Source organism: Tupaia chinensis, unplaced genomic scaffold (assembly GCF_000334495.1).
Source record: "Tupaia chinensis unplaced genomic scaffold, TupChi_1.0 Scaffold148350_1, whole genome shotgun sequence".
NCBI lineage: Eukaryota > Metazoa > Chordata > Mammalia > Scandentia > Tupaiidae > Tupaia > Tupaia belangeri.
Window position 1 is genome coordinate 1468122 of NW_006208201.1, and position 18900 is coordinate 1487021.

Genomic DNA, 18900 nt, shown 5'->3' on the forward strand with positions numbered 1-18900 from the left:
TTGGAGAGGTTTTTGCTATAGGATGCATGTGCTCGCCAGAAAGACAGAGAGACAGAAAGCAAAAAATTACCCCCCGAGGGGATGGCCACACTGCAATCCCTTCTCCTCCATTCTCCTCTGGAGATCTTGGGCACACACATGCGTGCCTGGTGGGAGTTTAAGCCACCAGGTCCGGGACTCAAACCACAGTCAACTATATAGCCATTATGCCAACTGCTGGTCCCTTCACAGACATTTTCTAAGTACAGTTCCTTCAAGAAGAGAAGAAATCAGTCTTTATCAGTAAAAAACTGTGGATATGATGCCTCCCTGAGTTAATAAAGTCAACCAGTCTATTTTCAGCTGCAATAAGGAAGGAACATGCAGCCTTGTCCCTTTGTGACAGTAGAGATTATCTGGTCTAGCATGTTCCACGGAATCCACAGCAGTCACAGCAGAGGTACCAGTGAGAGGGAGCTTGGAGGACAAGATTCTGGAGTCTCAAAATCCTTAAAACAGAGCAGGGTTGCGCTGACCACTTTTATGATTTACTGCTCCCATGAGATTCTGTTTGCTTAGTGTTTTGTTTTGTTTGTGGGTGAAAAGTATCTGAAGAATACAGGCCTAGGCTCATGCCTTCATTTTACAAAGGAGGAAACTAAGGTTTGGAAAGTGGAATGAGTTATGGCTAAATTAGAATCCGAGCTGGAAACCGTGCCCGGGAATCTGTGCTAGAAGCCAATTCTGCATCATTTAAGCAAAGACTCACTGGGACTCAGAATATATGGAAGCCAGCGAGCCAGACTTAGAAACAGCAGGAACCAAGAGCACTCCGGAGGGCCAAAAGCTGGAAAGAGGTCACAGGACGTCCACAGATCAGCTCAGGCCCAGAGAAGCCTGTTAAAAGCATGGATGCCTCCACTGACCTTCAGTGATGGATGGCATCAACTTCCTCCTCTGAGTCTTGTACCACTTGCTCACAAATCCAGTTCCTGGGAGAGAACACGTGATTGGCTGAAATGAAGACCCAGGTCCCTGCCCTGGTTGAACTGGAGGTGGGGGACAGGTTTGGTCCCTTGAGAACCACAGTGGGAGCATCACCCACAGCTCCCCAGGCCCAGTGGGGGAAGAATAATGCCCCACAGGAAATGTGGATACTGTTAAGTAGGGATGGATATGGGCAGAGGCAACCACTGGGAGCCTGACTGCATATAGCAAATCCAGACCCCAAGGACGCATTGTCTCAAACAGGAAGAGATGCAGCAAAGAGAAAAGGATCTTGGTTGAGGTTTAACCTGATTCGGATGTTCCACTGGGCAAGCCTCTTCTCTACTGTTCCATGACTGCTACCGTTGTAAAACCCTTCACCGCGATCTCTGTACAGCCCCCTACTCACTGCTTCAAACTAGTTACTTCCTAATCTTATACGCATGGCTGGAGGACTCCTTACAGAGACTATATTTCTTTCGTGAGATTTTTTGCTATAGGAAGCATGCACTCACCAGAAAGATAGAAAGAGACAGAGAGACAGAAAGCGAGAAACCACTCCCCAAGGGGGATGGTCATGCTGCAGTTCCTTCTCCTCCATTCTTCTCTCAGGATCTTGGGCACATACGTGTCTGGCCTGAGTTTTAAGCCATAGGGAATGGGACTTGAACCACAGTCGACTACATAAGAGACCAGTGACATAACCTGTCGCGCAACTGACGACTCCGGAGACGGTCTTCTCTTCAGCACTTTATTTCCCCAGGTTATGTTACAGAAGTTCTTCCCCCTTTCCCTTTCCCCGGGGCCTTATAAGGGGCCCCTAGCCAATCAGATCATTGTCCACGTGCACGGAAGCCAGTCCTCGAAAGAGGATTGGTTGCATGCGGTGTTCCCGTGCTCTCCCTGCTCCCCACTGCCCTACTTCCTTAAAGTTGTTTACTGCTTTGAGTGCTCAGCGGGCTTCCGTTGAGCGCCATTTTGAAATAGGCGCTGAGGGCGATGGTCGGGGGCACTCTACAATAACCATTACACCATCTGCTGGTCTTACAGATAGTATTTCTTAAGACATATGTAGGTCTAGGGAGTCAGCAGGTGGCATAGCGTTTACAGCAGTGGATCCCACATGGCTGACCACAGGTCAAGTCCTGGACTGGGTAGCTTGAAAAATCACACAGGGCCTGTGTGTGTGCCTATCCCAAATCCCAAGAGAATAGAAGAGAAAGGATTGCTGTGTGGCCATCTCCCTTTCTCCCTCTGTTTCTCTCTGGTGAGTTCATGCACCCTATAGTAGAAACTAAAGGGAAAAAAAAATAGAAAAAAAAAGATGTAGGTCTGGGTTCAAGAACAAAGAGCAGGGCCAGCCTTTCGGGATGTTCTGATGTTGCATTAGTCAGGATTCTCCAGAGAACAGAACCAATAGGGTGTGAATACACAGAGAGGTTTATTTTAAGAAACAGGTTCATGTACTTGTAGAGACTGGCAAAACCTAAAACTTGCAGTGACTGCAGGCAGCTAGAGACTCAGGGAAGAGTTGCAGTTTGAGTCCAAAGGCAGGCTATTCACAGAATTTCCAATGTTGGGGAACGGTTGTCTTTTTTTCTGTTAAGGTCTTCAACTAATCAATGGAGGCCCACCCACTATGTGGAGGGTAATCACCTCAAAATCTCTCTCTCTCTCTTTTTCTTCTTTCACTTTGTCATAAGGCACATGTACTCACTAGAGAGAGACAGAGAGAGAGGGAAAGTGAGAGAGCACGCTCTGGCAGGATGGCCACACCACAATCCCTTCTCCTCCATTCTCCTCTTGGGATTTTGGGCATGCACGCTCATGTACCCGGCATATTTTCCAGGCTGCTGAATCCAGGATTTGAACCACACAATCAGCCATGTGGGGTTCAGCCACCTTAACCACCATACCACTCATTGGCCTTCAAAGTCTATTGTTTCAGAAATAATTATTTGTTTAATTTTATTTATGTATTATTATTTTTTAAATTTGTCCAGAGAGAGAGAGTGTGTGTGTGGTAAAGTGCGAAAAAAAAGCCTCCAGGTCCAGGAGTTGAACTGTCATTGGTCATGTGAGAGTCCAGCACCTCAACCACCATGCCACCTGCTGACCCCCTCAAAGTCTATTTTAAATCAAAGCCTACCATTTAAATGCTAATCTTGTCTAAAAAACACATCCACAGACACATCTGGAATAATGCTTGATCAAATATCTTGCTACTGTGACCTGACCAAATTGACACATAAGATCAATCACAGAGAGGCCTCAGAAAAAGAACTGGGGTTCTTTCCATGCAGCTAGTGTGTCTGCAAAAACAGTGTACATCCTCGAAACTCACTGGACACTGTGAGAAGTGTGGCAAGCACCAGCTTCACAAAGTGGCATAGTACAGAAAAGACAAGCATTCTCCGCTTGCTCAGGGAAAGCAACGTTATGACAGGAAGCAGAGTGGCCGTGGTAGCCTAAGCCCATTTTCCAGAAAATGGCCAAAACTACAAAGAAGTTGAGGCTTGAATGTGTTGAGCCCCACTGCAGATCTAAGAGCCCACCTGCAGATCTAAGAGAATGTGTTGAGCCCAACTGCAGATCTAAGAGCCCACCTGCAGATCTAAGAGAATGTGTTGAGCCCAACTGCAGATCTAAGAGCCCACCTGCAGATCTAAGAGAATGTGTTGAGCCCAACTGCAGATCTAAGAGCCCACCTGCAGATCTAAGAGAATGTGTTGAGCCCAACTGCAGATCTAAGAGCCCACCTGCAGATCTAAGAGAATGTGTTGAGCCCAACTGCAGATCTAAGAGCCCACCTGCAGATCTAAGAGAATGTGTTGAGCCCAACTGCAGATCTAAGAGCCCACCTGCAGATCTAAGAGCCCCACTGCAGATCTAAGAGCCCACCTGCAGATCTAAGAGCCCCACTGCAGCTCTAAGAGCCCACCTGCAGATCTAAGAGCCCACCTGCAGATCTAAGAGAATGTGTTGAGCCCAACTGCAGATCGAAGAGCCCACCTGCAGATCTAAGAGAATGTGTTGAGCCCAACTGCAGATCTAATGCTGCCCATTAAGAGATGTAAGCAGAGAGTGGGACCAGCAGTTAGCGTAATGGCTATGTCACTGGACTCCCATGTAGTTGGCCATGGTTCATGTCCCAGACCCAGTGGCTGAAAACTCACACTGGGTGCATGTGCGTGCGTGCCCAAGATCCTGAGAGGAGAATGGAGGAGAAGGGATTGCGGTGTGGCCATCCCCTCTGGGGGGGTGATTTCTCGCTTTCTGTCTCTCTGTCTCTGTCTGTCTGGCGAGAGCACGTGTTCTATAGCAAAAACCTCTCCAAAAAAAAAAAGAGAGAGAGAGATGTAAGCAGAGGGACCAGCAGATGGCGTAGCGGTTATGTCCTTGGACTCCCTTAGGGTTGACCATGATTCAAGTGTCAGACCTAGTGGCTTGAAACTCATGCTGGGGGGAACCAGCAGTTAGCGCTGCACTCCCACGTAGTCGACCGCGGTTCGTGTCCCGGACCCGGTGGCTTAAAACTCACGTGTGCGTGCGTGCCCAAGATCCTGAGAGGAGAATGGAGGAGAAGGGATTGCGGCGTGACCATCCCCCCTGGGGGGTGATTTCTCGCTTTCTGTCTCTGTATCTCTCTCTGTCTGTCTGGTGAACACACGTGCCTATAGCAAAAACCTCTCCAAAAAAAAAAAAGAAACTCATGCTGGGCACATGTGCATGTGTGCCCAAGATACCAGGAGAAGAAGGGATTGCGGCATGGCCATCCCCCTGGGGAGTGATTTCTCACTTTCCCTCTCAGTGTCTCTGTCTCTCTCTTCAATGAGTGTATGCACCATAAGGCAAAAACCTCTAAAAAGAGAGAGAAAGATGTAAGCAAGACCCAGCAAGTGGCATGGTGATTAAGGTGATAGACTTCTCACATGGCCAACCACAGTTCAAGTCCCAGACTTGGCAGCTTGAAAATCATATCAGGTGCAAGTGCACATGTGCACAGACTTCCAAGAGAGTGGAGGGGAGGGAACTGCAGTGTGGCCACCCCCCCCGCAGGGGGTGATTTCTCACTTTCTCTCTCTCTGTCTGTCTCTGGTTAGTGCACATGCCTTGTGACAGAAAGGGAAAAAAAAGATGCAAGCATATTGATCTGGGAGGAGGTAAGAAGAGAAATGTCAAGTGATCCAGTTCTAAGCTTCGTCTTTTGTTTTATTATGAAGACAATAAAATCTCGAGGTGAATGTTCACCTCATTTGATTATGGCTGGTCTTTCTGTGAAAAAAGAGAGTCATCAGAAAAATTCCCCTCATGGGGACATTTAACTCATTGTAAAAGAAAAAACTGAGATGTAAGTGGCTTCACGGCCAGCTGTAGCCAGCGTGATCTTCAGTGGTCACGTTCCTTTCTGAGCCTCAGTTTCCTTACCTGTAAAATGAGGAGTCTGAGTTGGGTGGTCTTTAAGGTTAAAATGGCAAGCTGAAGGCTCAGGCGGTGGTGCAGTATGATACAACCAGACCCGCATGGGCAGGGTCCTGGGTTCATACCCTGGGACCTCCCTGAGTTCACTGCACACATGCACACACGCTTGTGAGCCCGACCAGCTGAGACAGGGCTGGTGAACCACAGCATGAGGACCTACTGGGGAGGCCTCTCTGCTTTTCTCTCACATGGAAGAAATCAATGAATAAAACTTTTTTTTTTTTTTGAGAGGTTTTTGCTGTAGGGTGCATGTGCTCGCCAGAAAGACAAAGAGAGACAGAGAGAGAGCGAGAAATCAACCCCCGGGGGGATGGCCACGCCGCAATCCCTTCTCCTCCATTCTCCTCTCAGGATCTTGGGCACGCACACACACTCCTGAGTTTATCCCTCCGGGTCCAGAACTCAAACCGCGGTCGACTACATGGGAGTCCAGCGACATAGCCATGACGCTAACTGCTGGTCCCTGAATAAAACTTTTTAGATGAAGGATAATGGCAAGGTGAGAGCTGGCTCCATGGAGCAGTGTTTAACTACCATGAAGGAAAGCCAGATTTCATATTGCTGTTCCCAGTTTGAATTCAAGTCCCAGTGGCTTGAAAGGCATACCAGACTCGGGACCAGTAGATGGCCTAATGGCTACATGGCTAGACTCCCATGTAGTCAACCACAGATCGAGTCCTGGACCCGGTGACTTAAACTCACACCAGGCGTGTGTGTGTGCGTGCCCAAGATCCCAAGAAAAGAATGGAGAAGAAGGGATTGTAGTGTGGCCATCCTCCCTGGGGGGTGACTTCTCGCTTTCTGTCTTTCTGTCTCTCTCTGTCTTTCTGGAGAGCGCATGTGCCCTATAGAAAATAAAAAAAGAAAGAAAGAAAGAAAAGAAAAGAAAAGAAGAAGAAAGGCATAGCAGAGTGCCTATGTGCCCCACACCTAACGGGATGGAGAGAGGGTACAGAGAGCCGCAGTGGGCCGTGCTCCAGTGGGTGGTGCTTTCTTTCTCTCTCCAAGAACATGTGCCCTCTGGCCATAAATAAGTAAACTTGCGAGAAATTCTTTTAAAAAACAAAATAGCGATCCTCCCTGATTTTCACAGTTGAAATGGCAGGGACTCAGGTAAGACGTGGAAACCAGGCTCTGTAGGGTTTCCTGCCTAGCATCCATTCTCCCCTTCCTAGCAGTACCCCACTTTTATTCATTCCCACCATCCCTCGCACAGCCCATGTGCTTTGAGAACTGACCTCATTTCAGCACCAAGGGTTGTCTGATTGTCCTAAGGAGATTTTTATTCCCCCTGACAGTAGGAACCCAAGGAGCTTAGGAACCCAAGGAGCCAGGCCTAGGCTAATAACACAGGTCATTTTCCTGACCGAGGCGACGGGTTCACAAAAGATGGGGTAACCAATTAGAGTTACTGAGATGTAAAGAGAAGTTTTCTGGAAGCTACTGGAAAAGTTACATCCTAGTATTTAAAAAATAGCTGCCATGGGGCTGGCAGGTGGTGTGGTGGTTAAGGTGCTGGACTCTCACAAAGCCTACCAAGGTTCAAGTCCCAGATCTAGCAGCTTACTTTCTCATTCTCCCTAGCTCTCTGTCTCTCTCTGGTCAAACTAAAGAATAACAATAAATAAATTAAATTAAACAAAAGAAAATGGCATTACGGTCTTTAAAAAAAGAGAGAGGGAAAGAAAAAAATAGCTGTCAGAGGGGCCAGCCTATGGTGTGGTGGTTAAGGGACTGGATCCTATATAGCCAACTCCATAGTTCGAGTCCTGGACCTGGCAGCCTGAAGAACACTCCAGGCATGTGTGCATGCCCAACATCCCAAGAGGAGAACGGAGGAGAAGGGATTGTGGTGTGCCCATCCACTCTGGGGGATGATTTCTCACTTTCTCTTTCTATCTCTGTCACTGGCAAGCACAAGTGCCCTATAGCAAAATACTAAATAAAAAAAAAGGGGGGGGGGTGATAGCTGCCAGAAGAGACTGCCTGTCTCTGGGTGTTGATGAGGCCTGTGTTGCTGTCAGCATCCAGCTCAGGAACGGGTGCCTGGAAAACCCTCAGAACCAGAGTCCTGCCAGTACCACATCCAATGACCGCCCTAGTGTTGGGCTTTTCTGGGATGGAATCAATACATTCTCTTTATTTTTAAAGCTAGCTTGAGGGGGGTTTCTGTTACCGTAGCACACAGAAACCTAACAGACACACCAGAATGGGCACCATTCCAATACTTCTGGAACTGGTGCTAAGAGAACCCTGATAGGGAACCTGCAGTTAGCGTAACGGCTATGTCGCTGGACTCCCACGTAGTTGACCGCGGTTCGTGTCCTGGACCCAGTGGCTTAAAACTCACGCCGGGCGCGTGTGCGTGCGTGCCCAAGATCCCGAGAGGAGAATGGAGGAGAAGGGATTGCGGCATGACCATCCCCCCGGGGGGTGATTTCTCGCTTTCTGTCTCTATGTCTCTCTCTGTCTGTCTGGCGAGCGCACGCGCCCTACAGTGAAAATCTCTCCAAAAAAAAAAAAAAGAGAACCCTGATAGATGGCTTTTCCTGTGTGCTCTTGGAAGGGGGACAGGAGGGCAGCAGACAGGTGCGGGAAGCTGCACTGCAGGGCTTGCTGTAAAAACCGCATATCCGTCCTGCAGGGCTTCCTCATAAATGAGCCAACAAGAGGCCACACATCAAAAGGCAAAGATGGAGACCAGCAGATGGCGTAGCGGTTAGGTTGCTGGACTACCACATGTTCGACCATGGTCTGAGTCCCGGACCCATTGACTAAAAACTCACACCAGGCACATGGGCATGCGTGCCCAAGATCCCGGGATGGAGTGTTGCAGTGCGGCCATCCCCGTCCTGGGGGAGGGGGCGTGATTTGATTTCTCACTTTCCCTGTCTCTGTCCCTCTCGTTTTCTAGCGCGCTCCCATACTCTAAGGCAAAAACCTCAACAACAACAATAACAAAAAGATGAAGACAACCCTGGAGAATCAGGAGAAATTCTCCAACTTGAAGTAAATGGCTACAACATGTTAGAAAATATCTAAAATGGACATGTCTTTCATCTGTTTAGCATCCCTCCTCTACCTCTTTTGATAGCTGGCCTCAGCCAGTGGACACAGGTTGGGAATGAGACTCAGGGCAGGCTATGACTTCCTTGAAAATTTCCCCAGATGGTGGCCAGCAGGTGGCGTGGTGGCTAAGGTGCTAGACTCCCACATGGCTGACTGCAGTTTGAGTCCTGGACCTGGTGGCTTGCTTTCTCGCTTCCCCTTTCTCTCTCTCTGGTCAAATTAAAAAATAATAATAATAATAACAACAAATAAAATAAAACAATTTAAAAAAGAAAGAAAGAACATTTCTCCAGAAGTTGAAAGACAAGTCTATCATCCCTTGGGTTATAGGGCTAAAAGGATATGAATTATTGGCATTCCTACTGTTCATGTTTCTAATCCAGGGACAAAAATTCAACTGCTATAGGAGAAAAAGAGGACGGCAAACTCAAGAAGAGAGCGAGAGGAAGGAGGGCTAGCCCCTGGTTCCAGCCTCTCTGAGGTCCCTGGGACATCCTACTTCCTGAGACTCCTCCTTCAGTTCTTCAGCTTCCCCAGTCTCTTCCCATAACATCTTCCTTTCCTTAAAGCCATGTCCAACTGGGCTCCTGTTTCTTGCATCTGAAGTGCTCAGGCAAATAGAGCTTCTGCTTCGTGTTCTCGCCCAGCCAAACCAAAGGGATCCTGACCCATCTAGAGCAAGAAGTCACAGAGAGAGATCACTCCGGGAGCTGGGAAGATGTTCACAGAGAAGGAAACTACAGATGACAAGTGATAAACTACACTGAGGCAGGGCTACTGAAAATTCATTTAGTGAAGACAAAATCATTTACCTGAACTCAGAAGAGAGGATAAGGAACAAAACCAAAAGTGAGGTGGAGGACTTATTCAGGAGACCCAAGACAGACATACACACAGACGGACAGTCCTGTATGGAAAAGCCTCAGAGTCAGAGGGGGTTCAGGTTTCAGCATTTGGGCTTTTGAGAAAACCGTGTGGTACATACATGGATATTACCCTCCCCCACCCATCCCCGACTCCGAGGGTTATAGGTCACTACGCCATAATTAAAACACTGAGTTACGGTAGTTAAGGTGCCGGATTCCCATATGGCCAGACACAGTTCAAGTCCTGGACCTAGGCACGTGTGCATGGTTGCCCGAAATCCTAAGAGGAGAAGGGATTATGGTGTGGTCGTCTCCCACTAAGGGTGATGTCTCATTTTCTCTCTCTCTGTCTCTCTCCAGCAAGTGCAAGTATCCTATGGGAAAAAAATCTCTAAAAACAAAACAAAACAAAACAAAAAGCTAAAAAACAATTAATTAGCATTTTTTGTACTAAAAGATAAAAGTAAATACACAAACAGAGAAATTGTCTCACATTGTGTCAGGCTAGGTTTTGCTACAAAATAAGTGTTGCCAACTCAAGGAAAAGTTGGGGAATTTTAGCAACTTTATAATTTTGGAATTGTGGCTAGAGGTACCTGTAATAGAGGTTCTGAAGGAGAACACAGAGCAGTTAAAAATAGATGGACTGGGGACCAGCAGTTAGCGTAATGGCTATGTCGCTGGACTCCCACTAGTCGACCGCGGTTCGCGTCCCGGACCCGGTGGCTTAAACTCACGCCGGGCGTGTGTGCGTGCGTGCCCAAGATCCCAGAGGAGAATGGAGGAGAAGGGATTGTGGCGTGGCCATTCCCCCGGGGGGTGATTTCTTGCTTTCTGTCTCTCTGTCTCTGTCTTTTTGGTGAGTGCACGTGCCCTATAGCGAAAACCTCTCCAAAAAAAAAAAAAAAAAATAGATGGGCTCTCCCATGCAGGGTGATTTCTCTCTTTCACGTTCTCTCTCTTTCTGTCTCTTTCTGGAGAGCCCATGCCCTATAGCAAATTATAAGAATAAAAAAAAAAAGTCAAGGTGTCAGGTAATATTAATTTAAGTATGGTTTAAATGCAGCAAAGCCACATTTTATTTTGAAAAATAAAAAAAAAATCTGTAAGAATATAGAATATTCTAACTTATTGCACTGATTTAATAAATTTTCATACCAGACTTTGTACCCTGGGCACAAGTATCTTTCTCTTTAAACATAATCATTGTTTTTATAAAAATTGATCATACACTTGGTCACAAAGAATAGCTCAATTAATTCTTTTTTTAAAGAAGTATTTAATTTTTCATTTATTCATTCATTTATTCTAATTTGACCAGAGAGAGACAGAGAGAAAGTAAGAAAGCAAGTCACCAGGTCTGGGGCTCAGACCATGGTCAGCCATATGGGAATGTCCAGCACCTTAACCGCACACCACCTGCTGGTCCCAAAGCTCAATTAATTCTAAAAAATCACTTGGGAGGTAAAGAAGGTAGAATTTTAATCCAGGACTTCATCTCTTTACTTTTCCCAAGACTCTAATATTCTCTAAGGATGAGTGAATAGTAATTCACTTCCAAGTACTGATCACAGAGGTAAGAGATTACAATTTGGTGATTCATTTGGTGTTCTGGCTAAATGCCTAGAACAACGTAAATGACTAATCAATGTGAGTTGAACAAATGAACACATCAAACAGAAAAGACTCACCATGAAATTTTGTATTTTAAATGGGGTACGCTAAAAGGCACCTCTTGTTTTTTGACTGCGCCTGAGACGGAGTTGGGGAAGGTACTTGCTTCTTTATAAAGTAAGTGACGTAGCCAAGCGGCCATTAGATACCATTAGAGGAAGCATTAAGACAAGGATGTGCATGTGCCCAAACTGCAGTAAAACTTCCCGAGGGTGACATGGATCGACGAGAGATGAGGTTAGAGAGCCTTAATGGTCTCCACTTCTTCTCCCTCAAAACTTTTTAAGTTTCCCCGTGGTGACCAGCCCCAGAGTAATGCACATTTAATTCAGCTTCTAATGCAGGGCAATCAATAGCATTGTACCACAGTTTATAACACACAATCTGAAGTTTAACACATAAATAAATAAGTAATATACACAAACCATAGCACTTAGGAGTTCCATGTTGGGCTCATCTTTTCCCACAAATCAAAACACTTCTTACATCTTATAAAATATTTCACATTACCAACAACAACAACAAAGTAATAAAGATTTTCTGAAAATACAGGCTGGAATTGCTTAGAAAATTTCTCTTAAAATAATAATTGTAATCGCTTTTTTTTTTTTGAGATTTTTTTTTTTTTTTTTTGCTGTAGGGCACATACGATCACCAGAAAGAGAGACAGAAATCACCCCCCAGGTGGGGGTGCAACTCCCACACTGCAATCCCCTCTCCTCCATTCTCCTCTTGGGATTTTGGGCATGCACGCACATGTGCCCAGTGTCAGTTTCAAGTCAACGGGTCCAGGACTCTAACCATGGTCAACTACATGAGAGTCCAGTGACGTAACCATTACTCACCTGCTGGTCCCTGTGATGGCTTTTATTTTAGTAATACTTCAGTTTCTGAGGTGTTTTTACATATTCTCTCCTACCTTGGTCTACTTTCTCAAATCCTTTATGTGTTAGATAAGACAAACAAATCCATTTTGCAGGTGAGGAAAAAAAAAAAAAGATAAAAAAAAGAGCCCAACCCCAAGAATTTAGAGTCTGTCTGTACCACTCAGTGAAGGGTATGATTAGTCCCGAGGGTTCCATTTGGAGCTGGTGGGGGTGGGAAGGTGGAAGCACTATGACCCTAAATGTGTCTTCACTGGAATTCAGACATGTCTGGACTTGGTAAGGTTGATTCACCAGAAGTCTTTAAGGATGTTGTTAGTTTGTTTTGTAGGTTTTTGGAGACCTTGAGTACAGAGAGTGGAGTTAATCATACCCCTCAATTCATGGCACATTATCATCGTCAAGGAACTGTTCATATTTTATTTAATTACACGCTTCCCTTTACACTCCAACCTCACTCCATTTTATAAAGCTCAAAACAAGCAAAGCTTGTTCTCTCGTTACTAGGGTGCAGAATGCCAAGGTAATCCTGAGATAATGATAAAGCTTTCTTTTCTTTTCCCCTGAGTCTGCATTGTAAAATGATTTACTTCATAAAAATCCATTATGTGATATACTTATGACTGGGGTAGCTTTCTGTGTCTGTTATACTTTATTAAAAAGTTAACTTTTAAAAACCTTGTTGGGGTCCATGGCATGATGGTTAAGGTGGCTGGATCTCATATGGTCGACTGCAGTTCGAGTTCCAGACCCAGCAGCACGAGAAATATGCCAGAGGTGTGTCCAAAATCTCAAAAGGAGGAAGAGGTGGAAAAGAAGGAATTGTGGCACCCTATTGGGGGGGGTGCTTTTTGTCTTTCTCTCTCATTCTCTCTGTTTCTCTCTGCTGAACACGCTCACTATAGCAAATAAAAGAAAAAAGAAAGAAAGAAAAAAGGAAGGAAGGAAGGAAGGAAGGAAGGAAGGAAGGAAGGAAGGAAGGAAGGAAGGAAGGAAAAGGAACAAAGGGAGGGAGGAAGGGAGGAAGAAAGGGAGAAAAAAGAAAAAAAAAGAAGAAGAAAAGAAAAGAAAGAGAAGAAGAGAAGAGAAAAGAAAAGGAATTTAAAAAAGAAAAGGAAAGAGAAGGACAGAGTCTGTGACCACAGCAGGCAGTGGGTAAGAGCTGGGGGTGTGAACGAGGGAGGTGAGAAATACGACTGGTGATTGTTAGACAACCTGAGCCAGAACTTCTCTTGTACAAACTCTCTGGTTAGTAATTCACATTCCTGAAGCTCTGTCCTGGCATTGCGTCCCGAGTATGTCTGTCTAGCTGTAATAGTCATCCTTTGTCCTTTTCCCCTTTAGTCCTTCGCAGGGGATTGGTTCCAGGAGCCCCATGGATACCAAAACAAGCAAACGCTCAAGTCTCATATAAAAGGATGTAGAATTTGCATTTAACCTACCCCTGTTCTCCTGAATACTTCAGATACTCTCTAGATCATTTATAATACCCAATAAGATGTAGATGCTAGGTAAACAGTTGTGTTGTATTGTTTCAGGAATAATTACAAATAAAAAACGCCATGCTTGTTTAGTATAGAGGCAATTCATTTTTTTTTTCCCCAAATATGTTTTATCTGTGGTTGGGTGAATCTGCAGACGCAGAACCCGTGGATAAAGAGGGCTGACTGCACACCTCCTTGTCAGCCTGCTCAACATCTGCTTACCTTTCAAGACAGAGCCCAGACATTACCTCCATGGGTCCTAGGATAATGAGTGACTCACCTCCACATCATGTTTGAGTTCCTGTCTGCCAGGACAATAGATACCTGTTCCATTTCACCCAGTGATAACATGCAGTATTTGGAAGGGGCCTCGGGAAGGGCTTGACCCCGGCCCATGCTGGCAGTTTTTCTAGAACAGTGGCTCTCGACTTGGACTGTAGAATAGAATCAAACTCCAGATCCATTAGCAAAGAATCCTGGAGTTTAGGCTCTGGCATCATCATTCGTAGACGCTTCCTAGGTGATGTGCAGCCAGGATTGAGGACCACAGCTCCAGCCTCCTTATAGATAGATATCCAAGGGGCAGCATGGTGTAGTATTGTAGAGCATGGAGTGTGATAACTTCAAGGTTGCAGGTTCAAACCCAAAGTCCAAGGACTTTTCAGATGTGTGTGTGAGACTGGGGGATGTGTGTGTGAGACAGGTCTATGCTTTGTTTTCCTTATCTATAAGATGGGGATAGTAAAAACGCCAGCCTCTGAAGGCAATGCGAGGGCTGCGTGGAAGAACCCGTTACACACTCAGCACAGTGCTAGAGCATAGTACTCTGTAGAAACCAGCCTCCCACATGACCCCACTGACTCTCACCACCTAGTCTTCATGCCAACGAATGGTCTCTCCTCCCATTGAGAATTATAGAAATGACACTGACTTCTGAGTTCAGGTCACAAAAGACATTGTAGTCTTCTTTCTTTTTTGGAGAGGTTTTCACTATAGGGCGCGTGCGCTCGCCAGACAGACAGAGAGAGAGAGAGAGACAGAAAGCGAGAAATCACCCCCCAGGGTGGATGGCCACGCCACAATCCCTTCTCCTCCATTCTCCTCTTGGGATCTTGGGCACGCATGCACACGCACCCGGCGTGAGTTTAAGCCACCGGGTCCGGGATGCGAATCGCGGTCGACTACGTGGGAGTCCAGCGACATAGCCATTACGCTAACTGCTGGTCCCAAGACATTGTAGTCTTCTTGTTCTCCTCAGACCATTTGCTCTGGGAGGAGCCAGACCAGATGCCATGAGGTCTCTCTAATGCTCCATGGATGGGCCCACCGGGAAGAAACCGAGGCCTCCTGCCAACTGCCACATGAGCGAACCATCTTGAAGCAGTTTCTCCAGGCCTGGTTAAGCCTTCAGATGACTGTGGCCCCAGCTGACATCTTGACTACAACCTCAGGAGCGATCCCAAGCCAGAAACACTCTTTTAAACAGCTCTTGAATTCCTGACCCATATAAATCTTCTGAGGTAATAAATATTTATTGCTCCTTTAGGTCACTAAGTGTTGGAATAATTTATTACACGGCAATAGATGACTAAAACATGCAGTAAAGCTATCGTCATTATTATTATTAATCACTTCCTAATTTTGAGCTGAAATCCACTTTCTTGTAATCTCCACCCTCTCTTTTAGTTCCGTCTTTTGAGCCACATAGAAAGAATACAATCTCTCTTCCCCATGGTCAGAATATTTGGTGACACTGTGCAGGCCAATAACTTAGTTCATTAGACATTTGCTGAAGAGAAGTCACTGTGCCAGGCATTAGCTACACTCAGAACATTGCTCCAGGTGAGAGGTGCTACAGGGAAGGGACCAGACGCAGGGGAATGGGGCCCAGTGAAGGTGTGGCTGGTTCTGCTCAGAGAGGCAAGGGAAGGCTTCTTAGACCAGGTGGCAGGAGCTGAGGCCCAGGGAATGGCTAGGAGTTTACCAGGTGACAGGAAGGAACTGATTACCAGGCAGAAGTCATAGGCCGGAGACGTGTCCCCATGCCTACCCCTCCACCCAAGCTTTTTCTTCCTCAGGACACCAATCTCCTCCTCCTCTTGTCCAACTTCTAAGCCTCCCTTCCCCCCCTTCACCAACCCCTCCTCTCATCTTGGCAACTCCATTTAGACCACACCCTTTCTGGTCACATGATAGGCATCTAGACAAAGCCAACCCTCCTCCCGGGTGGTCTGACCAACATGGAGTAGAGTCGATGGTCACCTTTCTTTTTCTGGAAGTTCTGCTTGTCCAAGCCTGCCTGAGGGATTTGGGAACCCACATCCTTCAGCTGACTCATGCTGGGCCTACGGGCGCCTGGGCACCAAGTCATTTTTTCACACGTGGTCCTGTTAAACCACATCTCCCCTCGCTTAATACTTCTGCTGTTATTTTATTTTAACAGTTTTTTCAAGGATGTTTTGAAGTCCAATAATTTGATCCATGCAACTGCTAATCTCAGCTCCTGGTTGGCAGGGGCCACGTGGAAGCAAACTGTGCCACTAAAAACCCCACTTGCGAACACACCCTGGAAACAGAAACCCTCTGTCATTCTAAAGCCATTGTGGTTAGGAGTGATTCAGACTCACTGCGGCTCCAAGCAGCCTTCACAGATCTCACCGGATAAGTGCCTGCTTAAATTCGAAGACGCCTCCTATGAAGGAAAGGCTGTGAGGGGGTGTGGGCTGGGATGCTTTGCAAGAGCTGAGTGCAGACGGAAGGAAATTGGAAGAATGTTTGTCTGGTTCCCCGTGGCTCCCACCTCCCCGATCAAGGAGAATTGGGTCATTGTCTAGGCAGAACACATGGCTTGTTTACCTTCTTAGACCTGGCTTGGCACAGGTTTCTCTCAGTTTTCCTCCTGCCCAAAAAATGGCTACAGGAAGGGCCTGACCAGCCACTGACAAATATTCAGTCCTTGCTCTCCCTTCCCATTTCACTGCCTCTTTCTCCACCACTGGGTCCGAACAGGAAATAAGAAGGGTAAGCGTCCTCTCCGGTCACATCAAAGCAGCACGTAGTCATTCATTCATGCGTTCACTCACTCAGCTGGCAGCTCTTCTCTGATGTTCAAGGGTGACATTCTGGCGTGCGTACTTCAGAGTGAGGTTCCACTCCTTTAGTTTCAAGAACCTGAACGTGTTGGAGAAAGTGCCAGTGACTCCATATTAAGGAGCTCCTCTGAGGGCAGGTGAGCCCAAGGTGGTGCGGCCAAATCTGTCTTGCCTTCTCACCTGCGTGTTGTTTTAAGTTTGGTCATGTTTTTCATAGAGAATCAGAGAGAGCTAGAGTGCAGTTATCTTATCATAGCTGTTTTGTTTTTCTGAGGCCTCAAAAATATGGATAGGGACCATCTGGTGGTGCAATGGTAAAACATGACAACTTGCAAGGCAATCCCATTTGGGAAGGTTACTGGTTCAAGTTCCCAGCTATACCAGGTATTGCATGTGCCCATAATGCAGGGTTGGCTAAAGACTGGGGTGGACTGTGGCATCAATACCCTGTTGGGAGTGCCATCTCTTTCTTGCTCACATGGAAATAAATAAGTAAACTTTTTTTTTTTTTGAGAACGTTTTGCTATAGGGCACGTGTGCTCACCAGAAAGACAGAGAGACAGAAAGCAAGAAAGTCCTCCCCATGGAGGAGGGCCCCGCCACAATCCCTTCTCCTCCATTCTCCTCTCGGGATCTGGGACACGCACGCACATGCGCCCAGTGTGAGTTCTAAGCCACCGGGTCTGGGACTCGAACCGCGGTTGACTACTTGGGAGTCCAGTGACATAACCATTACGCTAACTGCTGGTCCCAATAAGTAAACTTTTTAAAATTGTAAGATAGAGGGGCTGGCAGGTGGTGAGGGGGTTGAGGCACTGGATGCCCACATGGCTGTCTGTGGTTCAAGTCCTGGACCTGGTGGCTTGCTTTCTCACTTTCTCTCTCTCTCTCTCTGTATGTGTGTATGTGTGTGTTTCTCTGTCTGGTAAAATTAAAATAAATGAATAAATAAGTAAAAGTAAGTAGTTATAAAAAATTGTAAGATAGGTAGATAGATAGACAGAAAGAAACTAAGCCCAGTGAGGAAGCTGGGAGCAGGCTTCCTCGCTGGAACTCCTGGCTGGGCCCTCCTCCTTCCAGCTCCATGCAGAGGCCCTGTCAGTCTCAGGCCTTCACCCTTCTCCCAGACCAGTACAGCCTCCAGCTGAACTCAAAACACGGAGCCATTGCCGCCCCCACCCACAGATGGCCCAGCTGCACGTACATCGCCCCTTCGGCCTCACATGATGCAGGAGGAAGGTAAACACAGACCTGGCAGGTGAGACAGGAAGGCCAGGTATGCTGATTCACTGAGGCAGTATGCACCCAGACTGCACTGCGTTACGAACATAGTTTTTTAATGACATTTAAAAGGGAATTCTTTTTTTTTTTTTAATTCCGAATTTTGCAATAGGGCACATGTGCTTGCCAGAGGCAGAGAGAAGGAAAGTGAGAAACCACCCCACAGGAGGGGATGGGCACGCTGCAATTTCTTCTCCAGTCTTCTCTCAGGATGTTGGGCATGCATGCACACTCACCTGGTGTGATTTTCAAGCCGCTGGGTCTGGGACTCGAACCGTGAAGTAGGCCATGTTGGATCTAGTACTGTAACCTCCACATCACCTGTTGACCCCATAAGATTATTTTATTACTTCTTGGTCTGGACCCCCCCTCCCCAATACTCAGGTAGGGATGGTTCTCCCCAACTTGGAGACTGGACATTTTCATGTGTAGGCTACTGTAATCAGGTTCCCATATTAGGGAGTGTCCCCAGTGCCAGTCAGAAAATGTCACTTTCTAAAATGAAAATGAAAATGAATCGTGTATATAAACTATGCTAAATGATGACTCGTAAGCACACTTCTGGGGTTTCTCTAATATCAGCAAGTGGAAATACTATTATATAAACTGGGATTCAATGACTATAGCCAGGCTGAATGAATTCTCCCCGTTGTGGGAGACATTTGTCAACGCTGGTGGCTGCCTAGTATGCAAGCCCTCCCTTTATTTGAGGGAACTTAGGCACTTACCGCTGTGTGAGCCACAGTACGCCTCAACTTCCACTAGTGAAGTAGAAAGGTCTAGAGACTAATCTGTCTTCCAACATGCTCTTGGTTAGGACCGGAGGAAATAGCAGGCTGGTCAACCAGATGCTCTTGCCACAGACTTGTGAATAAGTGAGGCACAGAAGAATGGAAAGTGAGAACTCATGTGCAACGGAAGGATCTGGCCAAAGAATCTCGGTAGGACTGTTCCCGCTAAAAGATGATTATCTGGTATTCTACTCCTTGGACTCCTCTGCCTACCCCCACCACCCTACACCATCCCTAATAGTTACCTTTGGGTGTATGTGTGTGCACACGCATTGGCAAATTTCAAATACGCACTATTATTTTTTTTTTTT